At 38.9% G+C, this 16,863-nt stretch overlaps 1 protein-coding gene across 3 annotated transcripts in view; it reads right to left on the reverse strand.

Moving 5' to 3' along the window:
• LOC108729383 (Myocardin-related transcription factor) overlaps positions 1 to 16,863 on the reverse strand; it is a 210,796-nt gene that overhangs the window by 30,695 nt on the left and 163,238 nt on the right. The window contains exon 1 of one of the 3 annotated variants that reach the window (XM_018458459.1): positions 8,810 to 9,021. The exons of the other annotated variants lie outside the window; for them this stretch is intronic. The gene's annotated coding sequence lies outside the window, so the exon portion shown is untranslated. Of the gene's footprint in view, positions 1 to 8,809; positions 9,022 to 16,863 lie in introns of those variants that run through there. 3 annotated transcript variants of the gene reach the window in all.

A 16,863-nucleotide genomic window follows, 5' to 3' on the forward strand; every position in this document is an offset into this window, starting at 1 on the left:
TCGTGTTCCGAGTTAATTTTCATCACTTCCATACTAAAAAAAATGTCTGGTTGGATTAATCGAAATTCTGGTTAAAAATGAATGAATCAGAATTTTTTGGTTAAATTTATTAGAATTCTAGTTAAGATAACCGGATGATGAATTCTGATTGATATAATCAGAATCTTCTGGTTCATCTATTTTTTTCAGTGTACAAGTATTAACAAATTATTAAGTGTTATGTATATTTTAAGTCTTACATATACTTTAACATCATTAGAAAGTATTTGTAAAGTTACGTATTAAAAAGGAAGAAAAGGATAGAGACCATTATTTAGCCAGGTGCTCCCCGTATTTCAAAGAAAAGAAATGCGCAGGACATGAATGATCCAATCATATGTACTAAGGGTTAATTCTTCGCAGCTGACGGTTGGTCTATTGGATCCACTCAATTATATCCCTGCGGAGCTGACGGTGAGTCTAATGGACATAATTATATTCTTTATGATCTCCAAAGGACTCCCCATTAATTGTATGGAAAATTGATTATCGATGAAACGAGTTAGTTTTCACATAATGTAGTTTATAATGTGGCGAACAAAAAATATTATTGACACAAGGCTCAATAATAAAACTATGATGTATCAAATGTATTATATGAACACAAGTTTTACATCTTTGACACCGTAGCTCAAAAACTAATATTATTATTGAACCTTGTGTTTATCACATCTTTGTTCACCACATTGTAAGACTACATTATATAAGTTTAAAAAACTAGTTTATTTTTTCCCGAGGCCCAATTATTTTCCATATCATTAGTATGAGGACCTTTAAATTATTGTTATTAAAATAAATTTAGTTCTTCATTCTTTTTTATATAAATTACGTTATTTTGATTCCTTGAAATTAATAAGTCTCTTAGTCAACATAAATTAAATGAATCGCACAGTGTCAGTAATTGTATCACAAATAATGTCAGCTTCGAAAGGATAATCTCAGTTTAACACCTCGCAACGCCCATTAGCTTTTACATGATCGATATCTTCCGTTGGTCCAACCTCTGTGAAATTGCACGCTGCGCTTTGGAACTTACTGCGACATCAAGATTTACACAGCAGTTTAGTTAGTCCTTAATCACGCACATTTTTAAACAATCGTCCCTCGTGACGTAACGCTTTCACCCACGTTCTTGTCTCAATTGCTCTTTGCACCGTGCGCGGTCCGAATTTCACGCCCGTTTTCTCCGCGACAAGAGGCTCGGATATACAATACTCTCGAGGACATGATTTCACGTTCGATCACTGTTGATCGCCGTTTAATGTGTCAGCGGTCACACGTGCGCGCACGCGAGTCTTTCTGACCGCAACGTTGACGTGGCGCGACATATTTTTTTTTTTTTTTATTAGTTAGATCATCTTCATTTGCATATCGCTTCGATATTATGATTCGGGGAAATGAATTATGATTACATATGCTGCCATGCCCTGATGACATTAAACGTTTTAATGGACAATTCTCGACTCGGGACACGCGTATAGGTCGCGTCCCACCCATATTGTCACACTAACTGAATGACACGCCACGCGTTTGTTAACTCCTTGGACTGCTTGTTACGCATTATGTTCTTTCATAATTTATATGAATCACAACTGAGAGATCTGTATCCTCGTGCACGATGACAAGAGCACGAATAAGTCAGTTAAAAAAGATTGTTAACGCACTGTGATTATGCGGGAGAGTTGATCAATATTTCATAAGATTATCTGTGTTAATTTTAAAACGAGATTTATCTCGTCCTAGTTGAATTCTAGTCTATATTTCCGAAGCAAAAAGTTCCCTCAATTTACATGTATTGTCCGATTGTTATGAGCTCTTACAGAAAATGCTAGCTAATTTATTACTGAAAGACAGTAATTAATTATTCTGATTTGGAGTATTAAACAACAGTGCTTTTAATACTCAAAATAAGTAATTAATAATTTCTTTCAGTATTAGATTTCTGTAAGAGTGTTATACAAAAATACAATCAATTATCCAGCAATCCTTTACATACATTTAATTAGATAACTTTATAAGGTTACAGTAATTTCAAAGCAATATTTACTTCATCTTAGCTGAATTTTAATTCATATTTTCTACACAAAAAATTCCTTTAGTTTACATGAATTATTCGGAGACCATTCGTCTCCTCTCAACTTCAGCGTGTTTCTCCTCACGCGGGAGGATTAATGGCAGGCGTGGCAAATATTCAATTTATCGTTGAACTTTTCGTCCCGTTTGTCATTTTACTGCGCTCTAGGCGAACCGCGTCGCACCTCGAGGAGTCACGAGCGGTCACGGCTAATTAAGCTTGATTCAATTTAATTAATCCCCCTTGATAACCCCTTAAGGGGTTAGCCCTCCTCGGGGCAATTAGCGCGAAGAATCGTGGGCAGTCGTACAGCCTAATCGTATCGAATTAATAGAATCGAGGCGACGGGGCCGCGCCGCGAACTCGTTCTTGTATTCACTTCTTGCTCGACGCGTGGGCGAGGATTCATTCCGCCGTCGTAAATTACGGTAAAATTACCGGCAACGTGAAAAGAGCCGAGTGGACCGGCGCGGCGGACAGGCGGGCGGGCGCCGCGTAACTTTCGAAAACGTGAGAGGCAAAGCGTTCTCCGCACGGCTTCTCATTGAGAAAAATTGAGAGAGGTGAAAGCGAGACAAAAAATATTTCACCGCCGGTGAATAAGTTTTTGAATATTTCTGCCCGGTCGTTCATTGCCGGTTTTAAACATGGTTGCGTCGCGCCGAAACGTCTCTCTGATAAGTGAAATCTCTGCCGTGAAGGTGCATGTACATTTATCGATCGATCGGTAAACTGCAAAATTGTAATTGTATCGTGTAATTGGTAAATACCGAACCTTCGATGTAATTCCCGGTCAACAAATTGATATCGGACCGGCACAAGGAATTATTAAGCGATTAACACGGTACTGATGCGCGAGGTGAAATTTAATTTGCCACTGTATGCACACGATGCCATTTAATGTACTAGTGTAACGGAGGAGGTCATAAAGACGCACCCGGTAGACGATCCGTGGTGGAAGAGCCGCAGTGAAAGTTGACAAAACCAAGTCGGATCCTCCGGCGGATTGGTCCGGCACCCACGCATTGACATTTAATTAACGCCGAAATTATTAAAGACGGCTCCGTACTGTCCACACACTAAATAACCGCCTACGCGCGTAATATTCCTCTGTGCACCGTTACACCCATACTATTCGATCATTATGTAAAATTCTTCTTAATTACGGTACCAGTAATTAATTCGAACGACCGCTTTAAAAAAAGAAAAAAAAATTAATATTCGGAAAAAAGGTCATCATACGGAACTGACGCAATATTTTTGAAAATTTGAAAATAATACTCGGTTGTAATTGAAAAAATTGCTCAACATTTAGAAAAACTTTATTGAAACAGATTATTTTTTTCGTTGGCAGATTCGTTGATTTCTTTTAAGATATACAGAAAGAATGATTTTAGTATTTAAGTATTTAAAAATTTAGACACAAATCTGAAAATAATTTTTCTGATATCAAAATAATTATGTAGAAATCTCAAACGTGATGAGCAATGCTAAAAGACATTTTGACATTCTAGCAACCAGTTGAATCATTATTACATAATTATTTTGATGGTCCAATACATTTATTTTTAGATCTGCTTAGCTACATTTTTAAATACTTTAGCAAAACCGTCCTTTTCATGTATAAATTGATATTATAGTTACTGCTTTTTGTAACATCACGTGTAAAATATTACGAAATATTTTCTCGAAGTTTCCTACGAAATATTTTTCCGAAGAATTTCCTCGCGCTTTTTTGTACGTAAACTGTCAGAATCACGACAATGTCGTCGAATTAACTCATTCTAGAGCGGAATTATGTCATTATAATCAAGTTTATCGGGCTACCTTTACCTTAGCCAGGCGATATACGCCGTGTAATTAGTGTAATTACTATCATAATGCGCTCGTTGCCGCCGGCCATTCGTTAATGTTACACTCCCGCGGGTTGGTCCACAAAATTATTTCATCTCCATTTTCAACCTACTTGCGCTTATGGTTATTAAGGGACGGATGGAGGCAAACGAAGAAAAAAAAGAAGAGAACGATGGGGCGGAAGGAGCGATGCGTAGCGATCGCGCCCGATCGAGCATTGATTAATTCGCGGAGCTTTTCTGCCATTTATAACGCCTCGCCTAATTAACCGTGGCCAGGTTAATAGCGCAATTTGTTACTTTAATGACGTATCAAGTTACGAAATTAACGTGGCAGATCTAGATGAGGAGCATATCTTGCCGCCATGGTGAACCTCGTTTAACCTCGCGCGTTCTATTATTTTTCGTTTTTATGCCGTCGCCGGATATTTAGCTGAGTATTTAGTGAGGGAAAAACGAATATTGAGAGAGAAGTACCGTTTCTTCATATTTCCTAGTTTCAGTAATGGAAAATGACGCTTTTCATTTGTAGTAATCAGATAAAAGGTAATAAACACAATTAACGGAAAAATATATCTCAAGTAAAATAAGCAAAAATGAATAATAATGTAGTAAAAAGCAAATTAACAATAAAGAAATACTTGAGATAAAGTATAAATGAAGCAAACAAGTGTAAAGCATAATTATAAATATAATGTGAAATTTGCCAAATTAAGGTTATTATCGCTAATCTAAATTAAGAAGAAAAAATAATACAACTTAAATAAAAATAAATAAATGTGAATAAGATCTGAAGATTATAAGAAAGCAAATTAATGATAAAGGAATGTTCAAGCGATGTATAAAAAAAAAGCAAATGAGTGTAAAGCGCGATTGCAATAAAATTTGCCAACTTTCAAATGGTTATTGCCAATCTAAATTAAGAAGATACGTCAGATCGAATGAGTACAGATAATAGTATTAAATCGTCAATATCTTTAGTGTTATTCGTGCGCATTAATTTCAACCGCAAGACGAAGGCGGCTTTCAAGCGTCGTGACAGTCACCGGGCGCTAATTTACGAGACGTTTTTATTGTATGACGACTCGAGTGCTTTCCGATAAACAAGCGGCCGTGGTATGTTGGTTACGGCCCCATGAAGAGGGTTGCGAAAGAGAAATCAGGGAACGGACCCCCTGCACCGGAGAGAGAAATAGTCGGGGCCCCTCCCACGAGGCAGCGGCCTCGACACGCATTTCCAAAGAGTCTTTTCGTCGTCACGGACCCATCAGCCCCCGGAGTACCGTCGATTCTTATCTGGTCGCGCCGATCTTCATGATCTCTCACTATACGGCTCTCGCACGAATTTATTCGCGTGAGGCGAGAGACGCGGACCTGAATGAGCCAGTGAAACCAAATCACAATTTGTGATATTTTAACTGTCGATATTGACGTCGATTTTATATCGGAATAACCATGGCCGTAATATCTTTTTACGACAGGACTTTAATTGCCGATTAATACGTTCCAGACTTTTCCGATAAACGACGTAATGCTCCGAATTAATTATGAGACATTCTTGAATATTTGTTTGTCTCTCTCGCGACATCTTTGTCTTTCATATTTTTTTTGTTTTTAAAACGATTGGTATTTGCGTAATAAGATTCTCACGAAACTCCAAAATACGAAACATGTGAAAAATTCCGGTTTCTCTGATAAAAAATTAAAAATCGCACGGAAAAAACCATTTTATCAAAGTATCGAAAAATTCAGTTAGAAATAAATCTGTAATATTTTTGTTGGACCATCAAAATAATTATGTAGAACACTTATACTGGTTGCTAGAATACCAAACTTTTTACAGCATTATTTATCATCGCTTAAGTCTTCTACACAATTATTTTCACAATTATTTTCATAATTATTTTGATGGTCCAACAAAATTATTTTCAGATTTATGTGTACCTAAATTTTTTATATACATCAAAAATCTTTTTTTTCATATATATACTTTAATATTTTCCTAAATATTTTTAACATAAACACGGAGTACCGAGTGCTTTTACAAAATGAAAGCTAAAATTTTGCTATTTAACTTTTTTACTGTACAATATTGTCCACGCATTTGAAGTATTTTAATAGATTACTATATATTATTCAATAAAATTCATCCTAATAATTATCATCCCAATCTATCCTAATAGTAATTCATTCTAATTTTTTTCATTTTTAATAGATACATTATTTAAAGTCAAATACTATTATGCAACAGAACATTTCAGTGTTAGAAATTAAATAACGCGAATTCAAATGTTTGTCATGAATTTATCTCTTATACTTCCTTACTACCTGCTAATTAATGACAAGGAATGTCATCGAAACATCAGACATGGGCACGCAAGTAATTAATTAAATTCGCTTGAGTTATGAATAACGTTAGAGGCAAAATTTAACCAATGTCAGCGAGCTCCTAACGTTCTAATAAATATTCCGTAACGGTCTAATCAATATCCGATGTGGCAAACAACAAAATAAAATGTCAACACACACACGCACACGACATGGACCTCCAGTCAATTTCATTCAAAAATATTTAGAAAATAGTAATGAAGATAATGTTTCATCATATGAAATTGTAACTTTATGCAATGTACCAGAATCCGAGATTTTCTAGTTCACTAACTTGATAAAAAATATTTTTACAACCAGATAAGAAGAATAACGGCAAAAATGAGTAACAATAGATGTTACGCAATAAGAATTAATAAATTAATTCATTAACCAAAACGTTTCGACTCTACTTAGTTTTCATCAGTTTGATAAAAAGTATCACAACATAATAAGATAATAAAGCATGATAACGAAAATTGAAGAGGCTTTAAACTGCAATTAAAAACACACAGCAGCATAAATAAAAAATAATGCAAAGAACAATGTTTAAAAAAAAAATAAAATAAAATAAAAAAGTAAGAGGCTACTTTCCCCGATACTCCCGCTTTCGTGAATGACTGACAATCCCAAATACGACGACTGGCACGATCATATCTCTGCTAATTTACTGAATGAAGAACAGACGGTCATGGAGACTATTGAATCTGTCCATTATCTGAACAAGACCGTTAATACGCTCCGGCGCAGATCGAAAGACGGGCCGCTTGCTGAAGGGTCGGAACAATATCGCGGCGAGGGAAGGTACGAGTGACCAAATCGACTGCAATCGACGGTGCGATCTCGCGACGGTGAAATGCGCATGCACCGGATCGTCATGAGCCGTCGCGAACGAGCTCCGGCCTGCCGGACGTGTTTGCGAAACGAGGTAGATCGAATCCGAGGGATCGCGATTCAATTAATATCTGACCGGTGCTTGATTTAATTATCAGATTCGACCGGTGCCGATAGGAATCGCTTCATTAATGCGCGCCATGTTTTCAGTCAGAATGCGACGTCCAATGAGAAAGAAAGAAAAATAGGAGGAAAGAAAGAAAGAAAGAGCAACGTCACTGAAAACGTCGTGTGTCGACATGAACACCGTGTAATTATCGCGGCCCATTAGTTCATCGTTGGTTCCCCGAGACGCAAATCCGAAGTACGAACGCCTGGCACTGCCAAGTCCACGCGGGTCCACTACGCTCTGGCCCGATTTTATCTGGCCTGTGTTGATCGTCGAGGTGGGAAGAGTTTACGCTTCGTGCCTCTTTAACGAGTCTCAAACGCGGACACGGGCTAAGCTTTAATACGCGCTTTTTATTACTGGCACCTTTTTGGCGCTACGGCCAACGAGGTTGACGCCGTAAAAATGTTCCGCCGGTTTTAAACGCGGCCACGTCTCGGCGGTAGGTTTCCCCGCTATTTTATTATGCGCCGTTGCGATAAATAATTTATCACGACGGAAATCGATTTCCTCACGGATTATGACTCCCCTCCGGATTATAGAGATGCTAGCAAGGAGATCACGAGTCACTGATCGGATACAATTAGCACACCTGGCGTGTTCGACGTCCGACGGCACTTTGCCACCGCTGTCATCCTAACAAAGACCAAAGCCATCAACGATCTTGGCAAGTCTATAATTCTCAATGAGCTGGACGCGGCGAGACGAGGCGCGATGCCACGCTCGATTTGCACTTCGCGATCTGCCAGGCGCCGTTCTTTTTTTCATTCATAACGAGAGCGTGGCGTGACCGTAGTCAATAACAACATTCCTCGCCGTTAGCGACATCCTAATCGACACAAATTAAAAGTAACATCAGTTTATAATTTCACACTCAACAATTAAATGTATTATAACACATGGTGTTACATAACAGTCACATTATTGAGAGCGAAATTATAACATTGATGTTACGTTACTTTTAGATGATGTGATTGGTCAGTACGTTGAAAAGTTTCTGATTGAAAATGAACAAATCAGAAAATTCTAATCGATCAAAATTCTAGTTATCTCAACTAGAATTATAATAGATGCAATCAGAAAATTCTAATTTGTTCATTTTCCAGAATTCCAATTAATGCAGTCAGACTCTTTTTCCAGTGTACGTTAATTAATCGCAGGGCACAGCAGCGATAAATGATTCTCTGTACCTCTCAATTACCAGGAATACGTATACAAAATTAATATCAATCTGCGTTACGTCAAATGATGTTTTTAATAATCGAATATATCGACGACGGTCATCTAGCACAATCCCGAATGCCGCGATAGATCTCGATGCCGCCATCGACGATCGTCGATCTTCATCAAGCCTCACTTGAAAGGGACATTTAACGCGTTAACGTACGAGCGCGACGCGTTCACAGAGGCCGACGACGATCGATCCCGCTGCGTTGATCGGTCTCGTAGTAGAGCGAAGCAGAAAATGCACACCATTCATTTTCATCCGTGAAGGCCAGTCGGAGCGTCGGTCGTCCTAACGAGAGAGCCTCGCCGCGGCCTCCGTTGCACCGTCCCTCGTGCAATGACAACGTCGCCGGTAACACGCTGACACACAGCACCGATTGCACATCCCACAACGACGATTGCACTGTACCATCGGCACGGCCGATTCACACTACCACCCGTTCTCATCTCGGCATGATGCCGAGAAGCAGACGCGACAACGTGTTTTGCACTTCTCACGACTGATTTGCGATCCTCTCTCTATCACCGAAAGAGTATTCACCTGTGTTGGGGTGCCACAAAAATATCCCAGTGCTCCAACGATCCCTCTCGGTTCGTCGCGGGCCTCACGACACTCGCGACGGCGCGTAAACACACAACACTGGGGAATTGGCACGTGGCCGCGGAAACGTCAGATGGTAGAGACAACGTGGGGGCGCACACGAGCGGTCCCAGGGGATGATATGTCGCGCACGTAACGAAGAACAGGAGAGCGGAAAGGGAGGAAGAGAGGAGAGAGTTGTAGTTCAGGGAGAGAGTGTGAGAGAAAAAGAGATAGAAAGGGAGAGAAAAAAAGAAAGAATCGGAGAGAGAGAGAGAGGGAGAGAGAAAGCACCACACGCGCTTCCTGGGAGAGAGAATGCGATCTGTCGGTCCAGTCTCTCGGTTCGTCTCTGACTGGTGTCGTGTGCGCGGCTCACGAGAGAGCACAGCCCGTGCTGCGCGCTGCGTGCCGTTGCGGCCTGGGGGCCACGTGACACGGTCCCCTGCAGGAGGTAGGACCGCACACTCCGCGAGTAAGAGTGGCCGGACCGGCCATGTGTGTTGTGTAGCGCACGCGGGACTCTCGCGTGCGCGTGTGGGCCGCATCACATGGGTGTTGGAAGAGGAAGAGAAAGGGGGGGGAGGCAAGTAGGAGGCAAGCGAACGAGAAAGAAGAGAAACAACGAAGACAATGAGAAAGAAATTAGACGGAGTGAGAGAAAAAGCGCAAAAAGAGAGCGAGGGAGTAAGCGAACGAGGGTGGATAAGCGAGCGAGTGAGAGAGGAAGAGAGAAAGAGAGATCCCGAATACAGTCGGCCTGCCGTCGCATCCCGTGCAAAGGAAGCGTAGCGGCGCATAGGCGGGCCAAGGGGGATCGCCGCTGATCGTGGGTCAGAGTGGTGGAGTTGTTTGCGAGAGAGGGAACAGGAGAGTGTTGCGAGGAAGGGGGTAAAAGCGATCGAGTGGGAGGACTGGGTCCGCGGGCCCCAGCTGCGGGCACCGAATGGAAGTGGGGTCACCTCCCTCGGTCTTCACTCCTTCTTATTCTCTCTCGTGAATGTTACTCGAAGAGAAGCGGGAAAATGAGGGGCACAAGACCCGAGATGAGGAGGTAGGGCGGCCTACGACCCCGCCAGGCGCGTGCCCCGAGTCAGCTCGCACGGTCTACCGCGCACGATTGATAACGAGCCATGGTTGGCACCGCAGTGCTTTACAGCCGGTTGATTTTTATTCAAGCTATTTGTATGGCACATAGGCGGATCAATTGTGCAGGTTGATCTTAGCACTTTGAACGTGGAGAAAGTATATCGACAATCGAGGCGTTCAAATCGATCATGAATGCTATTATTAACCGACACGGGCTGCCAAGTTCGCAATCATTGAACATTTGTATAGAATATGCATTCATTGCCATATGTTACAATAATTCTTTATAAAATTAGTCAACATTTTGAAATTACTTTTTTTAAATTTTTCTATTTTTAATAATCTTTCGTTTCGCAATAATTCAATACATATTAATCGTAATCATAACATTTTTACAGTTATACAACAAATTATTTCTTCCAAAAAAATGATTTTCATTTTTATTTTTTCCTGATAAATCTTCTAAAAAAATCCTATCTACCAGATGAAACATTACGCTGAAGCTAGAAAGATACAGCAGTTATAGAAAGTGCGCGATCGCCGAAAAAGCCAAGGGAAACGCATGATGATGCGTGGGCGTTAACAGCGTTAAGAGCAAGAGAGCTAACGGTACACGGGCTACATAGGTACAACTGTTAGATAAGAGATGCTAGATGTTAGTGCGACGAGAGAGATGTGTCGCAGCGATTAATGTCGCGCGGAGAATGCGCCCCACGGAACTGGATCCCGGCCGGCTGTAAACCGCGATTAACGACGGTCGCGCGCGAGATCCGCTCCAAAATAATTCTTTTCTAGTTTCCTGTGACGCAACTATAACCGGGGACGCGGAACTAATGGTCCCGTGCAAGTTTTCGTGGAAGAGGCGACTTAAAGGGAACCGGTCGGGCACGCGTCATTCGGGCGCGGGATGACTACAGCAGATGATCACTGTATTACGAAGCTTATGGCTTATTAACACTCTTCAGGGTATATCCACATTCCTCGTAAGAATATAAAACTCAAAACATTCCTTGCAGACATATTTTCGACAATGTTTTGGGCTAAACGTTATTTTAAATTTATGTGGAGAAGAAATATAAGAGCTAACGATTTTTCTCTCGCCTCTTATGGGAATAAATAAATACAAAATTAGAATAAGAGATAATAATAACAGTCTAGCAAGACGACTATATACGCTGTTATATTTGATAAAGTAATAAATAATTAATACATAAGAAAATTGAACGTTTCGGCTCGAATTTGAGCCATATTTAACAAATATAGTATCGAGTATGAAGAAATATATATATATATATAAATAATTCTATTTTAATTCTAATTATATTTATTTCAATTTAAAGAATTTTTACTTTTCATTAAAATAAATAAAAGTGTGATAAATTAAAAAAAATAAATTAAATTTGAATAAGTAAATTAATCAGAAACAATTTCAGACTCTTAACGCACTCTTATCTAATTGTTTCTTTTTTATCTCAACAACAAGAAAATGTTAAATCCTCTCATCATCTCTTGTATAACTGCAATATTAAAAACTTCCATGATTGGGATTTGCTTGTATAACGAAGACATGTCTTTAACCTTCGTCATGACCTCCGTCTTCGTCTCTGTGTGATTGGCGTGGAATGACGGAATTAAAAATGTACCGATGGAATTTTAAGTCGTTCGCGGCGTTATGGACTTTCCCGCGACGACACGGCGGAGAATGGATAGGAAGACACTGTCGAGACGAGAGCCAGATTTTACTGTCAGGAGGATTTTACGAGAGTCGCCGCACGCCGACGAGTGATGACGAAACGAGTCTACTGCACCGCGCGATGCCGCGTATTTATAGAAATGTAGACGGAGATTGTACGCTAATGGTCGTATAAATAGTACCTCTTACTAGAGTTTTTAACCGGAAGCAAAAGCCTCAGGTGCTTTAAAAGCGGCTCGTAAACGAAGTCCGTAAATATGAGTGTCGTCCGCGGCAACTCATCGCGCCAGCACGATGTCGGCCACAACGTAATTATTCGTTGGCGGAGGTGAAAAAGGTACACGATAAGCAAGGAGTACATGGCACGTGACATGATTGCCTGATCACGGCCCTGATGATCGGGTGCCCCTTGAGGAAGTCGAAATTTCCGTGGAAGCCGGATGGAATCTTAAACGGACAGCTATTTGACTGGGCGAAAGCGCGAAAAGTCGGCTTCGAGAATGTTCGATAAAAAGCTCTGCTGTGTAGAGTGCTGTAAAATTATTTTATGTTTTTACGCGTTGCTTGCCCCGCAATTTCGCATGTATGCCAACAGAATTTTAATTACCATAAGCATTTAATGATAACATGTAATATAATATTGTATTAAAACTATATTTTCATATGTTGAACAGCGCAGTATTTATTTTATATTATTATCTAAATTTTTGTATCATTAACAAATCTTATTTCAGATAACGCTTATTTTTACAAGCGTTTAAAAAAAATTTTAATAGCTTCAGTCACCAGTGATTATCGTGGCAATCAATATGTTGATATTTTAAGGACAGGTTGTTTGACTATATAATATTGTAATAAAGAGTGTTGAGGTAATCATTTTTTAATTATAAATTATGAGTAAATTTTTGTAAATTATTTAAATATTGTTCGCGACTTTTAAAATTACTTGCATAAGATTATTACATAATTCTTTTTAATTATACGCAGTTTTTAAATTAACTCTTTTCTTGTACAAAATAAGAACAATGCAAGGAATCCTTTAATTTTCATAAAGATGCTCAAACAATTAAACAGAATTTATTAAATAGAATGAAATACACAGAAATGAATACTGTACATATTCTATTCATCATAATTCATCACCTATCGATATCGCTTCCTCGACCAAGGATTTCTTGAGAACAGTATTCAATCGAGTGCCGAATAAATTATACTATACAATGCATCATGGAAAAACCGTTAAGAGTTAATATAAAACCCTTCCATTGCACGAAGCGTTTTAAGTGGTGATTCTTATTTTGTGTGCGCGTGTCAGTAGCGAGTTCTTGGCGGAAAGTCAATGAAAAAGTCATATATTTATGTAGTTTCCACGTGTTAGCGATGCAAACAGTTTGCCGACGAAAAGGTTAAACGTGTCGTTGTGCGAGTGACAAGGATGGGTACTTAAATGATGAATACACCTCGCTTTTGCATTCATCAGTACCCTGCTGCGGTCAGAGATACAGTCGCCGTTGCAACTAAGAAAGAATCGATTCTAAAGATAACAAAGACACATATTAAAACAATAAATTCGACTCGCGATGTCGAAACAATTGTAGATACGTGACGATGAAAGGGAAAGGTGTACTAATGTGTAGTACGCTACATTAATGATAAATACTTAAAATTATATAGGTCATATCATGAAATGAATTTCGATAAATTAAAAAAAATTTCTTTTTATAATTTATAACGTTAGCTTCTTTTTCTTCGAGTTAAAATATACTTGCGATTTTTCTGTTTTACATACTCATGTACTATACTGCGTATGTACATATATAATTATATACAATTATTTAAGTATGTAGTAATATATTAAGTATGTAGTTCTAAACAAAGTTACGACAAATAAATATAATTTGTTTTTCCAATCTATTTTTAAATTATTGTTTTTAAATTATTATTTTTGTTCTACCTAAATGACTGAAATTCTACACTCGCATATTTCACGAAAGAAAAATGGCCACATAAAACAGATACCCCGTTCGGGAGGATGACTGATTAATTATACGCAGCTCCACGAACTTCGATGTGGCTACTCTTAAAAAAAACATTCGAGTTGCGGTGTAACCGAAAACGATCGCTTGTGCGATCGGTACATGATAATGCAGAATTAAATCAGGACTCTGAATACGCGGATATGTTAGCAAAATATACGTTGCGCTTCCCCGTCCCTCCCCATCTGCGATTGGCTCCAACTTCGCCCACCGATGTGTATTTTGTAAGTCGGAAAGTCGGTTTTGGAATCGCTCGGTTGTTCCTGAACAGAGTGCCCACGCAGCGAATTGGGATGCGATGGTTGCCGACGAAACAACGTCTCTCTGAATTTCGCCCACGTTTGGTCCCATTGGCCCCGCAGGCAGAGGGCCACGCGTGACCAGCGATATTCTGTGGGGGACGATTTCACGGTCAGGGCCCTATATGCGGCACATCCGGCATTTCCGAAATTATTGCGGCATACTGAATATTCATAGAGATGTTTACGTCGCCTACTAATTTCGACGGACGGTGGCGATATCTCATTTGTCCTTTCGCAATAAAACGCTAGATTTTTATGTTTATAGAATCTCCGTAAACGCGAGATGGACTATATATGGATTGCCTGTGTATCTCCGCACTCTAAAAAATATCAATGTGAATTTAATACACGTTCTGAGAGAAATGTCTGATTGGATTAATTGGAATTCTGGTTTAAATGCACAGTAAAAAAATTTGTGTATTTGTGTTGGAAACGATCCACTCACGTTTGTATTAACAGTTTGTGTCGAATTTTTTAACATATTCGAGTGTTAATTTAACATAATGCGATTATGTTATTTAAAGGTTTTTTGTGAAATTGATATTCAATGTTTCTTAATGTTAAAATGATACAATTTATAAGTAAGTGAACAAGTAAAAATAATGTGTTTTAAAACGTAAATTCTAAGACAAATAAATAAAATACGTGTTAATTTAACATATCATAAATGTTAATTTTCTGAAAAAAATATATTTTCACGGTTTGTTTACAAAGTGTGTCGATGTTATCTTTCTTTGTATTTATTCTCTTACATAATATTTGTGTTACCTTCTAACATATTCATCTTGTGTAAAATTAACTCAAAAATTTGAGAGGAATGTTTGGGACATGCGATTTATGTTAAATTCAACACATTTTTTCCAACTGTGTAGACGAATCAGAATCTGATGGATATAACCAGAATTTCTGATATTTTACCAGATATTTTTTTCAATGCGGTATCTATATAACTCTCACCGTGTCAGTGTTAACATTAACGCCAACATGGTACGGACTTACAACCCTTGAAAGGGTTTATATCAATCATGGTGTGGATTTAAAATCCATGCTATTAAATCCACATCATGTTGGTGTCAATACCAACACCTACACAATAAGAATTATGTAGATACAGCATGATCCAAATCCACACCGATATTTCTTAGAATGCGTGTTAAATATTCGACCGCCTTCAATATCACTACCCTTCAGTATCGATTATGTCCTTCTTCTGCATATCGACATAAAGCAGATTTTTCTTTTATTAAAAATCATCGTAAGTACTTAATGTATATGCACATCCTAATCGTTCAGACTGATCTTAGTTTGCAAATCACAAAGAGCCACGTCAAGCGGCCGCGATCGGACTTCGCCGCGCCGGATTAAAAAAATAGGACTTGTGGTGAGTTAAGGTGACAAATCGCTCGGATTGGCCGTATCGTATCTTTCTATCGATGGATATTAGGGCTTGGGGTGCCCATCAACATATACACCATGCCGTGACTAATGTCTAATGATCGCGTTCTCTTCGCCTCCTCGTTTCTTCGTCTGATTTTAATCCGGCGTCCGGCTTCGATTCTTAAGTGCCACTCGCTGAAATCTTGATGTCACCTCAAGAGATACTCGTCGAAAGACTATATGCTCGTGAATTTCAGCCGGAATAACATTTCGCTTGCGCGCGTGCAATTTGATCAACGAAAGCCCACGCGCGTCTCCCTAAACCACTTCCTGCTTCATTATCACGCGAGCAACGTCGTGCGCACCGATGTTACATAAATATAGTTATGTTCCCCCGGTGCGATTTCACGTAGGAGTTCCGTAGACAACAATGATCGATGATCATTCGTTTGTATCAGTGGCAATCGTTGAAACCTGAAACGCTAAAGGTCGAGTTGTAGCGAATATCCGATATCGCGAACTATTAGAACAATTTTATTCGTGAAATAAATGAAAAAGCCAAATACGATCAAGGCCAAATTTTGATGGCTAATAATATTTCTATTAATGAATTCAAGTGGAGCACTCAGTGCACATTAAAACTGTCGTACACAAATTGACGTAAAAATGTACGTTTAATATAAATATAAAAACGAATTAAATTTAACATAGTGAAAGCTAAATTATTTTTATCATTAGAATCTTTGTTATATAAACACTACATAGCGGGTTCAATAGACCCACACCATATACAGGGTGTATCTAAAATAACGTACACGATCCTACGTAAAACCAATATTCAGCGATTTTTAGTAATTAATATCTTATTAACTATTGCGAAAATTGCAAAATGATAAAGGACTTTTCGACTCAGTTTTTTATTAGAAATAGCACTGCATGATTAATGTACGTTATTTTAGATATACCCTGTATACAATTCTGGAGAAGTAAAATTTCATTCAATACAATTTCCAGTTGTTCAAACTGCGCGCCGAATCTTGAAAATAAGCGATCTTGAAAACGTAAACTGAAATCTGAAATTGGAATAATATATCAGATAATGAGATATTTTTTGTTACTTTTGGTAAACATCGTGACTCGGCATTTTTCGCAGGTTTATCAGAATCATCTGCGATATCCGAAGAAGCGATCTGAACAGCGATCGTAAATTCGCAGACATCGTT

This window comes from Mycetomoellerius zeteki, unplaced genomic scaffold (assembly GCF_001594055.1).
Source record: "Mycetomoellerius zeteki isolate Tzet28-1 unplaced genomic scaffold, Tzet1.0 scaffold73, whole genome shotgun sequence".
NCBI classification, from domain to species: domain Eukaryota; kingdom Metazoa; phylum Arthropoda; class Insecta; order Hymenoptera; family Formicidae; genus Mycetomoellerius; species Mycetomoellerius zeteki.